The sequence below is a fragment of the Pristiophorus japonicus genome, chromosome 7, assembly GCF_044704955.1.
Source record: "Pristiophorus japonicus isolate sPriJap1 chromosome 7, sPriJap1.hap1, whole genome shotgun sequence".
Taxonomy (NCBI): Eukaryota; Metazoa; Chordata; class Chondrichthyes; family Pristiophoridae; genus Pristiophorus; species Pristiophorus japonicus.
In genome coordinates, this window is record NC_091983.1 from 246,345,797 (window position 1) to 246,366,197 (window position 20,401).

At 46.1% G+C, this 20,401-nt stretch overlaps 1 protein-coding gene and 1 long non-coding RNA gene across 2 annotated transcripts in view; one reads left to right on the forward strand and one right to left on the reverse strand.

Moving 5' to 3' along the window:
• LOC139267485 (dynein axonemal heavy chain 8-like) overlaps window positions 1-20,401 on the reverse strand; it is a 2,569,686-nt gene that overhangs the window by 2,309,534 nt on the left and 239,751 nt on the right. The window lies entirely within an intron of this gene.
• On the forward strand, window positions 3,471-10,566 carry LOC139267484 (uncharacterized). Its single transcript, XR_011593912.1, has 2 exons — window positions 3,471-4,718; window positions 9,169-10,566. It is a non-coding gene; the product is annotated as an uncharacterized lncRNA (long non-coding RNA).

Genomic DNA, 20,401 nt, shown 5'->3' on the forward strand with positions numbered 1-20,401 from the left:
GAACCAGTTTATACCCCTGAGGGGCAAGAGCTAAAAGAAACAGCCATGGACGACAAAAGGGGCAAGGGACAGCATAAAACTAAAAGAAGAAGCGCACAAAAATGCAAAACATAGCAGAGATCCTGGTGAATGGGAATGATACAAAGAATAGCAAAGGGTCACAAAACAGATAGTAAGAGCTACAAAAAGGAGTGTAAAAAGGTACTTGCAAGGGATATCAAAATTAATACGAAGAATTTTTACAATTTCATTGGGAAAAGGAGCAATGATAGCCCCTTAAAAACTGAAAGTGGTGATATTGTCAATGATAATAAGGAAATGGTGGACATATTGAACAATTACTTTGTGCCAGTATTTACAGTGGAAGCAGAGGAAATCATGCTGAAAATCCCAAGGAAACTAAGAGTGAATCGGGGAGAAGAATTCAATAAAATTAATGTAAGTAAAATAACTGTAATAAATCATAGAATAATGGAAGGGTTACAGCACAGATGGAGTCCATTCAGCCCGTCGAGCCTGTGCCGGCTCTCTATCTACTCTGTCTGGACACCTCATGATTTTGTACACCTTTAATAAATCTCCTCTCAACCCTCTCTGCTCTAAGGAGAACAACTCCAGCATCTCCAGACTATCCACGTAACTGAAGTCCCTCATCACTGGAACCATTCTCGTAAATCTTTTCTGCATCTTCTCTAAGGACTTCACATTCTTCCTAAAGTATGATGCCAAGAATTGAATACAATACTTCACTTGAGGCTGAACCAGTGTTTCATAAAGGTTCATCATAACTTCCTTGCTTTCGCACTCTATGTCTCTATTTATGAAGCCCAGTATCCCATATGTTTTTTTAACCGCTTTCTGAACTTGCCCTGCCACCTTCAATGACTTGTTCACATATATCTGTGTTCCTTCACCCACTTTAGAATTGTACCCTTTCGTTTATATTGCTTCTCTTTGTTCTTCCGACCAAAATGTATCTCTTCTCACTTTTCTACAATAAATTTCATCTGCCACGTGTCTGCCCATTCCACCAGCCTGTCTATGTCTTCGTGAAATCTATCACTATCCTCCTCACTTCCACGTTTTGTGGCTTCTGAAAATTTTGAAATTGTGCCCTGTTCATCAAGTCTAAAGGGCCAAAATTGATCAAAACTAAGTTCCGTCCATTTTTCGGCGGTACCCAGGCAGTGCGTGCTTTTTTACTGGCCGCTACTGCTGGGGCCGATTGGGCGCGAGATTCATCCCAGTTTTCTCGGCGGGAGCGGCAGGCAGCAGCCGGTAGCAGGCAGCAGCGGCAGTCGGCGGTAGGTGTTGGCCTCTCAACTCGGGAAAGATCGGAGGAGGTGTACTGAGCATGGGCGAGATTTGAATTTTTTTTTGTTTTTTTTTGACTGATGACTTCATTTTTCCCGCGATTGGGGCTGAGGGGTCAGCTGCACATGCGCATAAAATCTCGTGAGTGACTTGCACCTGACAGAGGGAAGTCATTGAGAGAGAGAGAGGGAAGAGAATCATCAGCCATCCACCTTGAAAACCCATCATGAGTGGTGGAAAAGTTGTCAGGAAATCCAATGCAGGAGCAGCTGCAGCTTCTGACAAACCGCATTGCAGAACTGGAGCTGCAGGTGGATTCACTCTGGAGCAGCCACGATGCTGAGGATGTCGTGGATAGCACGCTTAGAGAGTTGGTCACACCGCAGGCAAAGGGTACAAAGGCAGATAGGGAATGGGTGACCATCAGGCAGAGCAGTAGTAGGAGGTAGTGCGGGAGTCCTCTGCGGTCATCTCCCTCCAAAACAGATATACCACTTTGGGTTCTGTTGGGGGAGATGGCTCATCAGGGGAAGTCAGCAGCAGCCAAGTTCATGGCACCATAGGTGGCTCTGATCGAGGAGCGGGAGTCTGGGGCAGCGTCGGAAAGGCCTATATAAGGCCCAGGAGTCGGAGAGGCGGGAGATCGAGGAGCGGGAGTCCGGGGCAGTTTGGGAGAGGCCTACATAAGGCCCAGATGTCGGAGAGGTGGGAGATCGAGGAGCGGGAGTCCGGGGCAGCGTCGGAGAGGCCAAAATAAGGCCCAGGAGTCGGAGAGGCGGGAGATCGAGAAGCGGGAGTCCGGGGCAGTGTCGGAGATGCCAATATAAGGCCCAGGGGTTGGAGATGCAGGAGATCGAGGAGCAGGAATCCGGGACAATGTCGAGAGGCCTATATAAGGCCCAGGAGTCGGAGAGGCGGGAGATCGAGGAGCGGGAGTCCGTGGCAGCGTCGGAGAGGCCGATATAAGGCCCTAGTGTCGTCGGAGGCGGCCACAGGAGCGGAAGTCCGGGGCAGCATCGGAGAGGCCAGCCAGTGCAGCTGCAGGGCAGAAGGTAAATAAAGAAGTAAAAAGAAATCGAAAGGCGACCTTACAGCCAAGGGGGTAAATGATTGGCTGGTGATTGGTGAGTAGTTTTTCTTTTTCTTTTCCCTATCAGTAGGTAACCTTTATCATTGTTGCTACCAAATTAAGTTAATTTAAGGGTTAAGTCATGGCAGGAGAGCTCAGACACGTGTCATGCTCCTCCTATGCTATGTGGGAACTCAGTGACGCTTCCAATGTCCCTGACAACTACATGTGTGGGAAGTGTCCCCTGCTGCAGCTCCTGACAGACCGCATTGTGGTTCTGGAGCTGCGGGTGGATTCACTCTCGAGCATGCGCGATGCTCAGGATGCTGTGAATAGCACATTTAGTGAGTTGGTCTTACCGCAGGTAAAGGTTACACAGACAGATAAGGAATGGATGACCAACAGGAAGAGCAGTGGAAGGAAGGTAGTGATGTGGATATCTGAACGGAATATATGGAATTAAGAACAGTAAAGTAAACGGGATATATGAAAATGTATAAGCCATGGAAGAATAGCTGGGAGAATGTCAGATTGCAAATAGTGCAACATCAGCTTAGCTAACAGTCTGTCTCAAGGTTTCAAGTCACTAATCCTGCCAATAATATATAATTGTAACATGAAATACATCTGCAGAATTGCAAGGTCTCAGTAAATAGTCACACCATTAGATTGAAACATTTGGAGGCAATACTTGAGCTTTCAAGAAGAACATCTCATATAGATTGACTAATGAGTGGCTGAGTTAGACTGTCAATCCATTTGTATTTTGTTATCTGATTTCAAAACTGTATAACTGTTAACGCTTTACGATGTAACTTCACCTATCCGTAGGGAGTGTGTACGCTCTATCCAGAGAGTATATCTTCTGTCTGATAGGTCTTACTGGCCGGTAATAAAGACTGCTTTGTTCAAAGCACAAGAGGTATTCGACTCAGTAATTTTACTGAACCAGACTGAAGTAAAAGAATCCAGGAATTAACATTTGGTGTCAGAAGTGGGATCTCAACGGACGACTGCCGAAAACTTGCGAATTAAGAGCCAGACTAGCCTTGGACGAGACGAGGGGAAAATGGCCACTGGAGTGAGTATGATTTCAATACTGCTCCAGTTTCCCCCGGTTTCAAAAGTCTGAGGAAAGTTTAGCCACTCGCTGGTTCTCAGGTAGTGTCTGAACGAGATCCAGGACAATCTGGTGAATACCTTTCAAACTTAGAATAGGGATAGAGATAGGGAAATTGTGCGATGATGCAAACCAAGCGGCGACTTGGAAAGATAGTTAGAGCTAGATAGGGATAGATGATCAATCATGGATCCAAAAAAAATTAATAGGAAAGAAAAGAGACTCTTGTGAATGTCTGTTTAAATGAGAAATGCTTCTGTGACTTTTACTGTAAAAAAAAAAGCCGGGGAGTTGTGGTTTGTTTTATCTCAAACAGAATGAAAGTTTGTTTTAACCCTTCGTAGTGTTGTCCTGTATGTGGGAAGTTTAAGAGTGTGAACCTTATTGAATTACGTATATTCGGATGATAAGTTGCGGAGCCAGGAAATGCCCAAAGGATAGATTTGTTAAAAAGAGAAAAAATTACATGGTCCCGGTGGTTTAAAAAAAAAAGAAAAACTTGTTGAAAACAAACATTCAGAGAAGGCACAGCAAAACAACTGAGATGGATTCAAAAGGATTTAAAAAAAAAAAAATTATATTAAATAACACGACCTTGAGGCTGGAACAATTGAGATAACGAAAAGCAGTCCACAGCCTACGTGCCAGACTTCTCTCTAGTTATAAAAAAAAAGTAACGTACTAAATAGGTGCTGAAAGAAAAAAATGTTCTGAGATTTTAAATTATGAAAAATATAAAATCACTCCTGTCCAGTTGGCAGAAAAACTCCATTAAATTAGGGCTTTCATTGACTGATTGAATTTAAACTGCGCAGTGACGCGAAAGGATAGAGAAATTTGGAGACTAAAAAAAATTAATTGAGGCTCATAAGAAATCAAAATTAGAAATTAGGCTCACAAGGAATAAAATGGGGATTTAAATAGAAGATAGGTGTTCAACTCAGGTACGACGTCGACCTTGTATATCACTTGGCCCGTCTAGGCTCTGATTGAATTTAAAAAAAAAACCCCGCAGCAACTCGGAAGGTAGGGCCGACGCGAACGCGCGGCCGAGAGAAGGGCCGAAGCGAACGCGCAGCGACGTAAACGCGCAGTGACGTCAACGCGCAGTGACGTAGACGCGCAGTGACGTAAACGCGCAGTGACGCCGACGCGTAGTGACGCAGAGGCGCAGCAACGCGAATCGCGAAAGTCAGTGCTAATGGCAGTAAGTCTGTAAGTCTTAAAGTGTTTAGAGTTTTAAGTTTAGTATTAAGATCGCACGGCTATGCGGACCGTGCGGTGATGCGGGTAATTTTGTAGATCGTGCGGCTATGCGGACCGTGCGGTGATGCGGGTAATTTTGTAGATCGTGCGGCTATGCGGACCGTGCGGTGATGCGGGTACGTGTTAGAAGTCTTTGTCTATTTTGTAGATCGCGCGGCTATGCGGACCGTGCGGCGATGCGGGTAAGTGTTTAAAGTAAAGTTAAAGTATCTTAACTCGCGCGGCGACGCGAGCCACGGGTCGACGCGGATTGCGCGGCGACGTGAACTGCGAGGCAACGCGGATTGCGAGGCGACGTGAGCTGCGAGGCAACGCGGATTGCGGGGCGAAGTGAACTGCGAGGCGACGTGGTAGTTTAGTATTAAGATCGTGCGGCGACGCGGACCGTGCGGTGATGCGGGTAAGTGTTAGATTTGGAGTTAGTTAAAGTCCGTGTTAGTTCTGTAAAGTCTGTGTCTATTTGTAAGTTTGTTTAAATTGCACGACGACACGAACGCGTAGCGACACAGTAATACGAGGGGCAGTGTGAAAATGGGAAATCAGTTAGATAAAACCACGGATGCGGATAGTCCGCTACAAAAGTTATGTGAGGAATTCCCTGAAAGAGCTGAAGACTTTAGAAAATTATCAGGAGCCCTGAACAAATTATTAGGGGATGACCAGTGGCCTCTAGGTCACACTAGAAGCGTAGAGGTAAAAAAAAAAAGCACAGGGATTAATTTGGAGAAGGGGATGAGGAAAAGGGGATAAAAAAATTTAATTGCAACCTGGCGACATTATTGTCAGAAATTAAAAGATGCATCACTTCTATCGAGTTGGCAAACAAATGCTATTAAATTAGGACTTGCATTGACAGAGAGAACACATGTTAAAACTGTAGACGTCTTAAAAAAAAAGAATGAATGTGCGCACGAGAAACTTGCTAAGAGATCCTCTGGGACCTCTGAGAAAGGTATTGATCAACTACAAGTTAAAATGGCTGGCTTTGTGTTAACCGAGGCTGATGATGAAATTGATGAGTGGCCACTGACTCAGCGCCCAACGGCGCCTCCTGCACCCCCTGGCCTCTTGCTCCAGTCCTCTTCCCAACACCCTCCACCTAACACTCCGGTAAAAAGAGTTAGGAACAACCACATATCACCAAAGCAACAAACCCAAACTGACTCCTCATCCTCTGATAGCGATTCGGATCCCCAGTTCACAGGCAATATAGCCGAAAGGACCAGATCTCACACTTGAAAGGGCAGAACTATATCTCAACATCACAAACAGTCCCGTAAATCTTCTAGTCAACCTACCAGTCCAAGTTGTGAAAGACATAGCAAACACCCCCGCCGATCGAGACGCAGAACTGTCAAGCAGTCAGACAGCTCTGAAACATCCTCCGGCCTAGAAATGATTTCCAAGATCCCAAAGTCCCGACACCAATTCCCTGTCAGACCAATGCCAAACCCTGATGCACAACAAGCTGCAGACCACCTCTCTATAGATGTCTGTGATCTTCAAACAACTATTTGATTGCTCACGCTATCCGGACAGATGGAAAGGGCAGTTAGATATTATTGGCAGAAAAAGAAAGGGGAGGGGGGAGGTGCGCCCCCAACCCGGGTCAAGACTGAATACGTGACTAGAAAGGAAGAGCCATCTCGGGAGGAAGGATCAATAGAACCGTAGTGTGGCATACAGGATTGGATGGATAAGCAAGGATACGGTTATACTAAACAACCAAACGGCCCGAGCCCTGCTAATAAACCTCCCTATTGTCCCCGGCATGGTATGGGAAGAGGCCGGGACTGGGTAAGAGGAATTGACTGTTTTAATTGTGGGCAGGAAAGACATTGGAATAAAAATTGCCCCTACCGTCAGCATGGAAAAGGAAGAGGAGGAAGAGGAGGGGGGCAAGGGGGAAGAGGAGGATCTTACACTAACTTCTCCCAGAACAACCCCTTTGGTCAATTGTCCCCCGATTGACTACGCAGCTTAATTGTGCAGGGATCCTCCCCGGACGACAACCCATTCTGAATGAGTGGCAACCCTTTTTGATAGATACGGGAGCCTTCATGTCTTCTGTACAATCAAAGCTTAAACTCCCTGCCTCTACTGAAACACAGGAACTTTCAGGATTCCTGGGACAAATCTCGACATTCCCAGTGTCAGAACCGGTTAAAATGGGTTACCAGGAAGAATCGGTGGAACATCGAGTTGTTATCACAACCAATCTGGATTGTAACTTGATGGCTAGAGACCTCCTTTGCAAATTCTAGTTGCATTTGGAGTATGGAGATTATTGTAAAACAGGAAACCCTTAAGCGGCAGTATTATACCACTAGAACCCCTCAGTGGTGGTCTCTGGACCTGCCGCAGGCACCCTATCACGTGACCCTGGCATACGATCCCAGTGGAAAGAATATCAGGATCACGAAGGGGAAGTGAAGGGAATTCTATTAAGGGCTAGAGTGACTGGACTGGAAAGAGAGGCAGATTTTGTGGAAGTGGATAAGAATCTGTGGAAACAGCCCCTAACAATGGCACCGCATATTGCTCGTGAAGTATTAGCCCCTCACCATGCTAAAGATTTGGGAGTTATAGTACGCAAGGCCATAGATGAGGCTGACCCTACCAGCCGGGATGTGCAAATCGTAAAACATGGCCGAACAGTCCAATTTAATGGGGACCCCGAGAAAGTATTAACAACTCTACGGCATCATACTGGCTCGGACATACCTGACTATGTGGATCCTCATGTGTGGGCAGAGGACCCCTTTCCAAGTGGGTTATACTCCCATTAATTGAGATCCCAGTGCAGGGCAATGTGGACTGGCCCTCTATCCGACAGAACCCACTGAAATCACAGGCAATCCTAAACTGACTTTTCGGCACTGTACTGCAATTAATCCGGCCTGTTTTCTTACTGAGCCACCCCAAGATGAGGAAGAACCCAGTCATGATTGCTTATCTTTAATTTAAGAGGCCACATCAGTCAGGGAAGATTTAGTTGATGGAAGATCCAGACTGTATTCTTACTGAGCCACCCCAAGATGAGGAAGAACCCAGTCATGATTGTTTATGTTTGTTGACGGAAGTACTTCTATTAATCCAGAAGATACACAAATCTCAGGATACGCCATAGTAAACCAGGAGAATCAGGTCTTGGAATCTGCTGCTTTGAAACCGCCTATTCTGCTCAACAAGCTGAACTATTCGCCCTCACCCAAGCCTGTATCTTGGCCAAAGATCTCAAAGTCAATATCTATACCGACTCTAGGTATGCCTTTGGGGTGGCGCATGATTTCGGACAATTATGGAAAAATAGGGGATTCCTAACCTCACAGGGGAATGAGATATCTCAAACAGTTAGTATCTGATTTGTTGCAAGCCCTCATGTTCCCCAAATGCATTGCCATTGTCAAATGTACCGCCCATACTACCGGAAATTCTCTGGTTGATATAGGGAATCGTTGTCCTGACCAAGAGGCCAAACAGGCCTCTCGTGACCAACAGATGGTAGTGCCCAAAATTATGAGTCAGACTAAAAATCCTGCGAAGGATAAGTTAGCCTCGGAAAAACCAATGCCAACCATCCAGGATGTTATAAAAGCACAGGGGGACGCTCCTGAAAAAGATAAACTGTTGTGGAAATATTATGCATGTACTTATGACAATGTTTCTAAACTCTGGACCACTCCCGCGGAACAGACTTGCATGTCTGACGAGTTGGCTTCATGGGTTATAGAATATCTGCATTTTGCTACTCATTGTGGAGCAAGGGCAACAAGTGATACGCTTTTGGCTACTTGGTGGCACCCTAAACTCCAGGCGCTCACCCAGAACATCAGTAGTCGTTGCCTGGTTGGCCAGCAACATATTCCAGGGAAGGGAGTCCCCTGTGATTGGGGTAAAACGCCCCTACCCGAAGGTCCCTTTGAGACATTTCAGTTGGACTACATTGAGTTGCAAAAAGTTCAGTGTTACAGATATGTGTTAGTAATAGTAGATGTGTTTAGCAGATGGATTGAAGCCTACCCTAACCTGGACAATAAGACTCAGACTGTTGTTAAGGTGTTAATGAGGGAAATTGTTCCTAGATATGAGATCTCAGCTAGACTGATGACCACCTATGTTCTTTCTCTGACTCAGGCTCTGCGACTAGTTCACAACCAGGTTCAAGATGCTCACCTCGACCTCCCAGTTTTACCCGAATTGTCCCTCGTGGCACCAGGGAAGTATGGATTCGGAAGGGATTAGAGCCACAATAGGAGGGGCCTTTTTAGGTGTCACTCACTACCCCTACTGCAGCCAAGGTTGAGGGGAAAAGTGCCTGGGTTCACCTGCACCACTGCAAGCTCATCACCATTTAAACAAATTTTGCTGGTTAGTCTAATTCCTGTTTCTGTTCCAGATCTCCTCCTCCCTATAGCTGAACAATGCAGTTGAAGGAGGATCAGTTTGAACTCTTACCTGTCAGACAGCCAAATACACTGACGGAAACCTGAAGGGAAACGTGAAAACAGAACTCTTTTTATCAGCTAAATAATTGGACTATTTATAAGATGAGACTGTGTCTGTATGCTACTGTCTGCATAATAGTGTTGATATATGACAGTTTTGGTGCACGGGAAGGAAGACAAAGGCGAGAGCTCCATGTAAACACCTTTTTGTTTATGTCTTACGTTTATGCGGAAAAAGGGCACTTCACTAGATGCTGGGTGTGTTCACATATCCCTATACATTCCAAAGGGGGAATTCCTTTGCGCACCGTTCCCCTGACCCTAACTGAGACTGTTAGATGGATTCAAAGAAACGATATTGGAACAGGTAGCTAACCGCACTGCTGAGGCTCTGGAGGGCATCACAGCTGAAATGGTAGCGATAAGGACCGTAGCATTACAAAACCGAATGGCCCTCGATTACCTGTTAGCTGAGAAAGGGGGAACGTGTGCCCTGATAGGATCTGAATGTTGCACTTACATTCCTGATAGTTCAGAAAACATAACCCACCTTGCCGATCACATAAGGAGGGAGGTGAAAAAGTTATCCACACCAGCAAAAGAACTTAGCAGGTTTGATTGGTTTCTGGGTGGATCTTGGAGATCCTATCTAATACATGGCGCAATTGTTCTCATCATAATAATTACCTGCTGTTTGATTGTTGGTTGCCTTAACCTCTGCTGTAAAGCAATGACAAGGTTAGCAGACCCTCTTGTGGTCAAGGGTTCCCGGGTTATGATCCAACAAACTAGAGAACTACTCAACAATGCAATACTCATAGAATGATCCTAAATGTTATCATAGAATGATAAAAGGGGGGATGTGGATATCTGAACGGAATATATGGAATTAAGAACAGTAAAGTAAACGGGATATATGAAAATGTATAAGCCATGGAAGAATAGCTGGGAGAATGTCAGATTGCAAATAGTGCAACATCAGCTTAGCTAACAGTCTGTCTCAAGGTTTCAAGTCACTAATCCTGCCAATAATATATAATTGTAACATGAAATACATCTGCAGAATTGCAAGGTCTCAGTAAATAGTCACACCATTAGATTGAAACATTTGGAGGCAATACTTGAGCTTTCAAGAAGAACATCTCATATAGATTGACTAATGAGTGGCTGAGTTAGACTGTCAATCCATTTGTATTTTGTTATCTGATTTCAAAACTGTATAACTGTTAACGCTTTACGATGTAACTTCACCTATCCGTAGGGAGTGTGTACGCTCTATCCAGAGAGTATATCTTCTGTCTGATAGGTCTTACTGGCCGGTAATAAAGACTGCTTTGTTCAAAGCACAAGAGGTATTCGACTCAGTAATTTTACTGAACCAGACTGAAGTAAAAGAATCCAGGAATTAACAGTGCGGTCATCCCCCTCCAAAACAGATACACCGCTTTGGGTACTGTTGGGGAGATGGCTCATCAGAGAAAGTCAGCAGCAGCCAAGTTCATGGCACCATGGGTGGCTCTGATCGAGGAGCGGGAGTCCGGGCCAGCATCAGAGACGCCGATATAAGGCCCAGGAGTTGGAGAGGTGGGAAATCAAGGAGCAGGAGTCTGGGGCAATGTCGGATAGGCCTATATAAGGCCCAGGAGTCGGAGAGGCGGGAGATCGAGGAGCGGGAGTCCGGGGCAGCTTCGGAGAGGCCTATATAAGGCCCAGAAGTTGGAGAGGCGAGAGATCAAGGAGCGGGAGTCTGGGGCAGCATCAGAGAGGCCTATATAAGGCCCAGGAGTCGGAGAGGCAGGAGATCGAGAGTGGGAGTTCGGGCAGCGTCGGAGAGGCCTATATAAGGGCCAGTAGTCGGAGAGGCGGGAGATCGAGGAGCGGGTGTCCGGGGCAGCGTCGAAGAGGCCTATATAAGGACCAGGAGTCGGAGAGGCAGGAGATCGAGAGGGGGAGTCTGGGCAGCGTCGGAGAGGCCTATATAAGGCCCAGGAATCAGAGAGGCGGGAGATTGAGGATCAGGAGTCCAGGGCAGCATCGGAGAGGCCTATATAAGGCACAGGAGTCGGAGGGGCAGGAGATCGAGGAGCGGGAGTCTGGGACAGCGTCGGAGAGGCCAAAATAAGATCCAGGAGTCGGACAGGCAGAGATCGAGGAGCGGGAGTCCGGGTAGCGTCGGAGAGGTCTATATAAGGCCCAGGAGTCGGAGAGGCGGGAGATCGAGAAGCGGGAGTCCGGGGCAGTGTCAGAGACACCAATATAAGGCCCAGGGGTTGGAGAGGCAGGAGATCGAGGAGCAGGAGTCCAGGACAATGTCGGAGAGGCCTATATAAGGCCCAGGAGTCGGAGAGGCGGGAGATCGAGGAGCGGGAGTCCGTGGCAGCGTCGGAGAGGCCGATATAAGGCCCTAGTGTCGTCGGAGGCGGCCACAGGAGCGGAAGTTCGGGGCAGCGTCGGAGAGGCCAGCCAGTGCAGCTGCAGGGGCAGAAGGTAAACAAAGAAGTAGAAAGAAATTGAAAGGTGACCTCACAGCCAAGGGGGTAAGTGATTGGCTGGTGATTGGTGAGTAGTTTTTCATTTTCTTTTCCCTATCGGTAGGTAACCTTTATCATTGTTGACGCTTCCAGTGTCCCTGACGACTACATGTGCGGGAAGTGTACCCTGCTGCAGCTCCTGACAGACCACATTGCTGCACTGGAACTGACGGTGGATTAACTCTGCAGCATGCGCGATGCTCAGGGTGCCGTGAATTGCACGTTTAGTGAGTTGGTCTTACCGCAGGTAAAGGTTACACAGACAGATAGAATGGATGACCAACAGCAAGAGCAGTGGAAGGAAGGTAGTGCAGAGGTCCCCTGCGGTCATCCCTCTCCAAAACAGATACACCGCTTTAGGTACTGTTGGGGGGGATGACTCATCAGGGCAGGGCAGCAGCAGCCAAGTCCATGGCACCGTGGGCGCCTCTGCTGCACAGGAGGGCAGGAAAAAGAATGGGAGAGCTATAGTGGTCGGGGAACATCAAAACTGACTGCAAAAGCTTCCATAGATATAGATAGACGTTTCTGCGGCCGCAATCAAGACTCCAGGATGGTATGTTGCCTCCCTGGTGCAAGGGTCAAGGATGGCTCGGAGCAGTTGCAGGACATTTGAAGGGGGTGAACAGCCAGTTGTCGTGGTGCATATAGGTTCCAACGAAATAGGTAAAAAATGGGATGAGGTCCTACAAGCTGAATTTAGGGAGCTGGGAGTTAAATTAAAAAGTAGGACCTCAAAGGTAGTAATCTCAGGATTGCTACCAGTGCCACGTGCTAGTCAGAGTAGGAATCGCAGGATAGCTCAGATGAATACGCGGCTTGAGGAGTGGTGCAGAAAGGGGGGATTCAAATTCCTGGGATATTGGAACCGGTTCTGGGAGAGGTGGGACCAGTGCAAACTGGACGGTCTGCACCTGGGCAGGACCGGAACCAATGTCCTGGGGGAGTGTTTGCTAGTGCTGTTGGGGAGGGGTTAAGCTAATATGGCAGGGGGATGGGAACCTATGCAGGGAGACAGAGGGAAGTAGAATGGGGGCAGAAGCAAAAGATAGAAAGAAGAAAAGTAAAAGTGGAGGGCTGAGAAACCCAAGGCAAAAATCATAACGGGCTACATTACAGCAAAATTCTAAAAAAGCAAAGTGTGTGAAAAGACAAGCGTGAAGGCTCTGTGCCTCAATGCAAGGAGTATTCGTAATAAGGTGGACAAATTAACTGCACAGGCAGCAATTAATGAATATGATATAATTGGCATCACGGAGACACGGCTCTAGGCTGACCAAGGCTGGGAACTCAACATCCAGGGGTATTCAACATTCAGGAAGGATAGACAGAAAGAAAAAGAGGTGGGGTAGCATTGCTGGTTAAAGAGGAAATTAATGCAATAGTAAGGAAGGGCATTCGCTTGGATGATGTGGAATTTGTATTGGTGGAGCTGCGGAATACCAAAGGGCAGAAAACGCTAGTGGGAGTTGTGTACAGACCACCAAACAGTAGTAGTGAGGTTGGGGATAGCATCAAACAAGAAATTAGGTATAGCAGTTATCATGGGCGACTTTAATCTACATATAGATTGGGCTAACCAAACTGGGAGCAATACGGTGAAGGAGGATTTCCTGGAGTGTATTAGGGATGGTTTTCTAGACCAATATGTCAACGAACCAACTGGAGAGCTGGCTATCCTAGACTGGGTGATGTGTATTGAGAAAGAACCAATTAGCAATTATATTGTGCGAGACCCATGAGGAAGAATGACCATAATATGGTAGAATTCTAAAAGGACAGAGGGTGTTAAAAAAACAAGCCTAAAGGCTTTGTGTCTTAATGCAAGGAGTATCCGCAATAAGGTGGATGAATTAACTGTGCAAATAGATGTTAACAAATATGATGTGATTGGGATTACGGAGACGTGGCTCCAGGATGATCAGGGCTGGGAACTCAACATCCAGGGGTATTCAACATTCAGGAAGGATAGAATAAAAGGAAAAGGAGGTGGGGTAGCATTGCTGGTTAAGGAGGAGATTAAGGCAATAGTTAGGAAGGACATTAGCTTGGATGATGTGGAATCTATATGGGTAGAGCTGCAGAACACCAAAGGGCAAAAAACGTTAGTGGGAGTTGTGTACAGACCTCCAAACAGTAGTAGTGATGTTGGGGAGGGCATCAAACATGAAATTAGGGGTGCGTGCAATAAAGGTGCAGCAGTTATAATGGGTGACTTTAATATGCACATAGATTGGGCTAACGAAACTGGAAGAAATACGGTGGAGGAGGACTTTCTGGAGTGCATAAGGGATGGTTTTTTAGACCAATATGTCGAGGAACCAACTAGGGGGGAGGCCATCTTAGACTGGGTGTTGTGTAATGAGAGAGGATTAATTAGCAATCTCGTTGTGCAAGGCCCCTTGGGGAAGAGTGACCATAATATGGTGGAATTCTGCATTGGGATGGAGAATGAAACAGTTAATTCAGAGACCAATGGGTCCAGAACTTAAAGAAGGCTAACTTTGAAGGTATGAGGCATGAATTGGCTGGGATGGATTGGCGAATGATACTTAAGGGGTTGACTGTGGCTGGGCAATGGCAGACATTTAGAGACCGCATGGATGAACTACAACAATTGTACATTCCTGTCTGGCATAAAAATAAAAAAGGGAAGGTGGCTCAACCGTGGCTATCAAGGGAAATCAGGGATAGTATTAAAGCCAAGGAAGTGGCATACAAATTGGCCAGAAATAGCAGCGAACCTGGGGACTGGGAGAAATTTAGAACTCAGCAGAGGAGGACAAAGGGTTTGATTAGGGCAGGGAAAATGGAGTATGAGAAGAAGCTTGCAGGGAACATTAAGACGGATTGCAAAAGTTTCTATAGATATGTAAAGAGAAAAAGGTTAGTAAAGACAAACGTAGGTCCCCTGCAGTCAGAATCAGGGGCAGTCAAAACGGGGAACAAAGAAATGGCGGACCAATTGAACAAGTACTTTGGTTCGGTATTTACGAAGGAGGACACGAACAACCTTCCGGTTATAAAAGGGGTCGGGGGGTCTAGTAAGGAGGAGGAACTGAGGGAAATCCTTATTAGCCGGGAAATTGTGTTGGGGAAATTGATGGGATGGAAGGCCGATAAATCCCCAGGGCCTGATGGACTGCATCCCAGAGTACTTAAGGAGGTGGCCTTGGAAATAGTGGATGCGTTGACAGTCATTTTCCAACATTCCATTGACTCTGGATCAGTTCCTATGGAGTGGAGGGTAGCCAATGTAACCCCACTTTTTAAAAAAGGAGGGAGAGAGAAAACAGGGAATTATAGACCGGTCAGCCTGACATCGGTAGTGGGTAAAATGATGGAATCAATTATTAAGGATGTCATAGCAGTGCATTTGGAAAGAGGTGACATGATAGGTCCAAGTCAGCATGGATTTGTGAAAGGGAAATCATGCTTGACAAATCTTCTGGAATTTTTTGAGGATGTTTTCAGTAGAGTGGATAAGGGAGAACCAGTTGATGTGGTATATTTGGACTTTCAGAAGGCGTTCGACAAGGTCCCAAACAAGAGATTGATGTGCAAAGTTAGAGCACATGGGATTGGGGGTAGTGTACTGACATGGATTGAGAACTGGTTGTCAGACAGGAAGCAAAGAGTAGGAGTAAATGGGTACTTTTCAGAATGGCAGGCAGTGACTCGTGGGGTACCGCAAGGTTCTGTGCTGGGGCCCCAGCTGTTTACACTGTACATTAATGATTTAGATGAGGGGATTAAATGTAGTATCTCCAAATTTGCGGATGACACTATGTTGGGTGGCAGTGTGAGCTGCGAGGAGGATGCTGTGAGGCTGCAGAGCGACTTGGATAGGTTAGGTGAGTGGGCAAATGCATGGCAGATGAAGTATAATGTGGATAAATGTGAGGTTATCCACATTGGTGGTAAAAACAGAGAGACAGACTATTTTCTGAATGGTGACAGATTAGGAAAAGGGGAGGTGCAAAGAGACCTGGGTGTCATGGTACATCAGTCATTGAAGGTTGGCATGCAGGTGCAGCAGGCGGTTAAGAAAGCAAATGGCATGTTGGCCTTCATAGAAGGGGATTTGAGTACAGGGGCAGGGAGGTGTTGCTACAGTTGTACAGGGCATTAGTGAGGCCACACCTGGAGTATTGTGTACAGTTTTGGTCTCCTAACCTGAGGAAGGACATTCTTGCTGTTGAGGGAGTGCAGCGAAGGTTCACCAGACTGATTCCCGGGATGGCGGGACTGACCTATCAAGAAAGACTGGATCAACTGGGCTTGTATTCACTGGAGTTCAGAAGGATGAGAGGGGACCTCATAGAAACATTTAAAATTCTGACGGGGTTAGACAGGTTAGATGCAGGAAGAATGTTCCCAATGTTGGGGAAGTCCAGAACCAGAGGTCACAGTCTAAGGATAAGGGGTAAGCCATTTCGGACCGAGATGCGGAGGAACTTCTTCACCCAGAGAGTGGTGAACCTGTGGAATTCTCTACCACAGAAAGTTGTTGAGGCCAATTCACTAAATATATTCAAAAAGGAGTTCGATGAGGTCCTTACTACTAGGGGGATCAAGGGGTATGGCGAGAAAGCAGGAATGGGGTACTGAAGTTGAATGTTCAGCCATGAACTCATTGAATGGCGGTGCAGGCTAGAAGGGCCGAATGGCCTACTCCTGCACCTATTTTCTATGTTTCTATGTTTCTATGTTAAGATGGAGAGTGACAGTGTTAATTCAGAGACTAGGGTCCTGAACTTAAGGAAAGGTAACTTCGATGGTATGAGACGTGAATTGGCTAGGATAGACTGGCAAATGATACTTAAAGGGTTGACAGTGGATAGGCAATGGCAGACATTTATAGATTACATGGATGAACTTCAACAATTGTACATCCCTGTCTGGAGTAAAAATAAAAAGGGGAAGGTAGCTCAACCGTGGCTAACAAGGGAAATTAGGGATACTGTTTAAATCCAAGGAAGAGGCATATAAATTGGCCAGAAAAAGCAGCAAACCTGAGGACTGGGAGAAATTTAGAATTGAACAGAGGAGGACAAAGGGTCTAATTAGGAGGGGGATAATACAGTATGAGAGGAAGCTTGCAGGGAACATCAAAACTGACTGCAAAGCTTCTATAGATATTTATGTGAAGAGAAAAAGATTAGTGAAGACCAACGTAGGTCCTTTGCAGTCAGAATCAGGTGAATTTATTATGGGGAACAAAGAAATGGCAGACCAATTGAACAAATACTTTGGTTCGGTCTTCACGAAGGAAATACTAGGAAATACTAGAAATACCTTCTGGAAATACTAGGGTACCGAGGGTCTAGCGAGAAGGAGGAACTGAAGGAAATCCTTATTAATCAGGAAATTGTGTTTGGGAAATTGATGGGATTGAAGGCCGATAAATTCCCAGTGCCTGATAGGCTGCATCCCAGAGGACTTAAGGAAGTGGCCCTAGAAATAGCGGATGCATTGGTGATCATTTTCCAACATTCTATTGACTCTGGATCAATTCCTATGGACTGGAGGGTAGCTAATGTAACACCACTTTTTAAAAAAGGAGAGCAAAAACAGGGAATTATAGACCTGTTAGCCTGACATCGGTGGTGGGGAAAATGTTGCAATCAAGTATTAAAGATGAAATAGCAACGCATTTGGAAAGCAGTGACAGGATCGGTCCAAGTCAGCATGGATTTATGAAAGTGAAATCATGCTTGACAAATCTTCTAGAATTTTTTGAGGATGTAACTGGTAGAGTGGACAAGGGAGAACCAGTGGATGTGGTGTATTTGGACTTTGAAAAGGTTTTCGACAAGGTCCCACACAAGAGATTAATGTGCAAAATTAAAGCACATGGTATTGGGAGTATTATTTTGACGTGGATAGACAACTGGTTGGCAGACAGGAAGCAGAGAGTCGGAATAAACGGGTCCTTTTCAGAATGGCAGGCAGTGACCAGTGGGGTGCCGCAGGGTTCAGTGCTGGGACCCCAGCTATTTACAATATACATCAATGATTTTAGATGAAGGAATTGAATGTAATATCTCCAGGTTTGCAGATGACACAAAACTGGGTGGCGGTGCGAGCTGTGAGGAGGACGCTAAGAGGCTGCAGGGTGACTTGGACAGGTTAGGTGAGTGGGCAGATGCAGTACAATGTGGATAAATGTGAGGTTTTCCACTTTGGTGGCAAAAACAGGAATGGTGACAGATTAGGAAAAGGGGAGGTGCAACGAGACCTAGGTGTCATGGTACATCAGTCATTGAAGTTTGGCATTCAGATACAGTAGGCAGTGAAGAAGGCAAATGGCATGTTGGCCTTCACAGCTAGAGGATTTTGATTAGGAGCAGTGAGGTCTTACTGCAGTTGTACAGAGCCTTGGTGAGGCCACGCCTGGAATATTGTGTTCAGTTTTGGTCTCCTAATCTGAGGAAGGACGTTCTTGCTATTGAGCGAGTACAGCAAAGGTTCACCAGATTGATTCCCGGGATGGCAGGACTGATATATGAGGAGAGACTGGATCAACTGGGCTTGTATCCACTGGAGTTTAGAAGAATGAGAGGGGATCTCATAGAAAATTAAAATCTGATGGGATTGGACAGGTTAGATGCAGGAAGAATGTTCCTGTTGCTGGGGAGTTCCAGAACTATGGGTCACAGTCTAAGAATAAGTGGTAAGCCATTTAGAACCGAGATGAGGAGAAACTTCTTCACTCAGAGAGTGGTTAAACTGTGGAATTCTCTGGCGCAGAAAGTTGTTGAGGCCAGTTCCTTAGATATATTCAAAGGGGAGTTAGATATGGCCCTTACGGCCAAAGGGATCAAGGGGTATGGAGAGAAAGCAGGAAAGAGGTACTGAGGTTGAATGATCAGCCATGATATTGAATGGCGGTGCAGGTTCGAAGGGCCGAATGGCTTGCTCCTGCACCTAATTTCTATGTTTCTATGTTTACAACTGCACTTATGAACTCCCAACTGTCCAGCCTGTGGCCCTCCATTCACCGTGATATTTCTGCAGTTACTGATAGAAACATGGAAACATAGAAAATAGGTGCAGGAGTAGGCCATTCGGCCCTTCGAGCCTGCACTGCCATTCAATGAGTTCATGGCTGAACATGCAACTTCAGTATCCCATTCCTGCTTTCTCGCCATACCCCTTGATCCCCCTAGTAGTAAGGACTGCTCAACCCCAACCTCACCACCAATTTCGATACCCTCGTCCCTATTAAAACAATGACTCGCTCTCACCTTGGCTGTTCCCCTTGGTATGACCCTCATCTTTGCTCCCTTAAGTCCAAGGGGTGCAGATTTGAACAGATATTGTGGACAACTGATTTAGCCATTCACCGCCAGATCTGGCTGAACCACATAAAGCATTATTGGGTCCTGCTCACGTCTACCAACATCTCTCACTATTCCAGAATCCTTCTGAAATGCAAAGATAAACCCCGGCTTATATTCTTAAATGCTTACTGTTATATCTGCGGACTTGTATTTACTCTGTACAGCCACCAGAGGGCTCATCCCCTGGAGTCCCAAGGGATCCCATAATCTCTTTAAGCACAGGTATTTAAGGAGGCTTCACAAGTTGGAGAGGCACTCTGGAGACCTGCAATAAAAGACTACGGTCACACTTACTTTAAGCTCAGTGTTCAGTCTGACTCTTTCTCCATACACAACACTAACCGTCTTCATAAGCTCCTCTCCCCTGTCTCCACCCTCACCTCCGACAATAAGAAACATAAGGACCATAAGAAATAGGAGCAGGAGTAGGCCATTTGGCTGATCTGATCTTGGCCTCAACTCCACTTCCACACCCGCTCCCCATAACCCTCGACTCACTTATCATTCGAAAATCTGTCTATCTTCACCTTAAATATATTCAATGACCAGCCCCCGCAGCTCTCTGGGGTAGAGAATTCCACAGATTCACAACCCTCTGAGAGAAGAAATGCCTTTTCATTTCTATTTTAAATGGGCAACCCCTTATTCTGAAATCATGTCTCCTAGTTCTAGATTCCCCCACGAGGGGAAATATCCTCTCTGCATTTACCGTGTCAAGCCCCCTCAGAATCTTATGTTTCAATAAGATCACCTCTCATTCTTCGAAATTCCAATGAGTATAGGCCCAAGCTGCTCAACCTTTCTTCATAAGACAACCACTTCATCTCAAGAATCAACCTAGTGAACCTTCTCTGAACTGCCTCCAATGCAAGTATATCCCTCCTTAAATAAGGAGACCAAAACAGGTATTCCAGGTATGGTCTCACAAACACCCTGTACAGTTGTATCAGGACTTCCCTGCTTTTATAGTCCATCCCCTTGCAATAAAGACCAACATTCCATTTGCCTTCCTAATTACTAAGTGAAGCTCATGGACTTCTTTGTCTCTAAGATTGAGACCATCCGTTTTGCTGCCTCTGCCACTTCCCCTTCCTTCCCCTAGCCCAATGGGCCAAACGTCCTCCAAGGAACCCCCCTACCTGAGTCCTGAACTCGCATCTTTCTCTAGTTTCTCTACGATCTCAACTCATGACCTCTTCGAGCTCATCTTGTCCATGAAACCCACTTCCTGCTCCCTCAACCCTATTCCCACCAAACTGCTGACCACCGAACTTCCTTTTCTGGCTCCCATATTAGCTGACATTAAC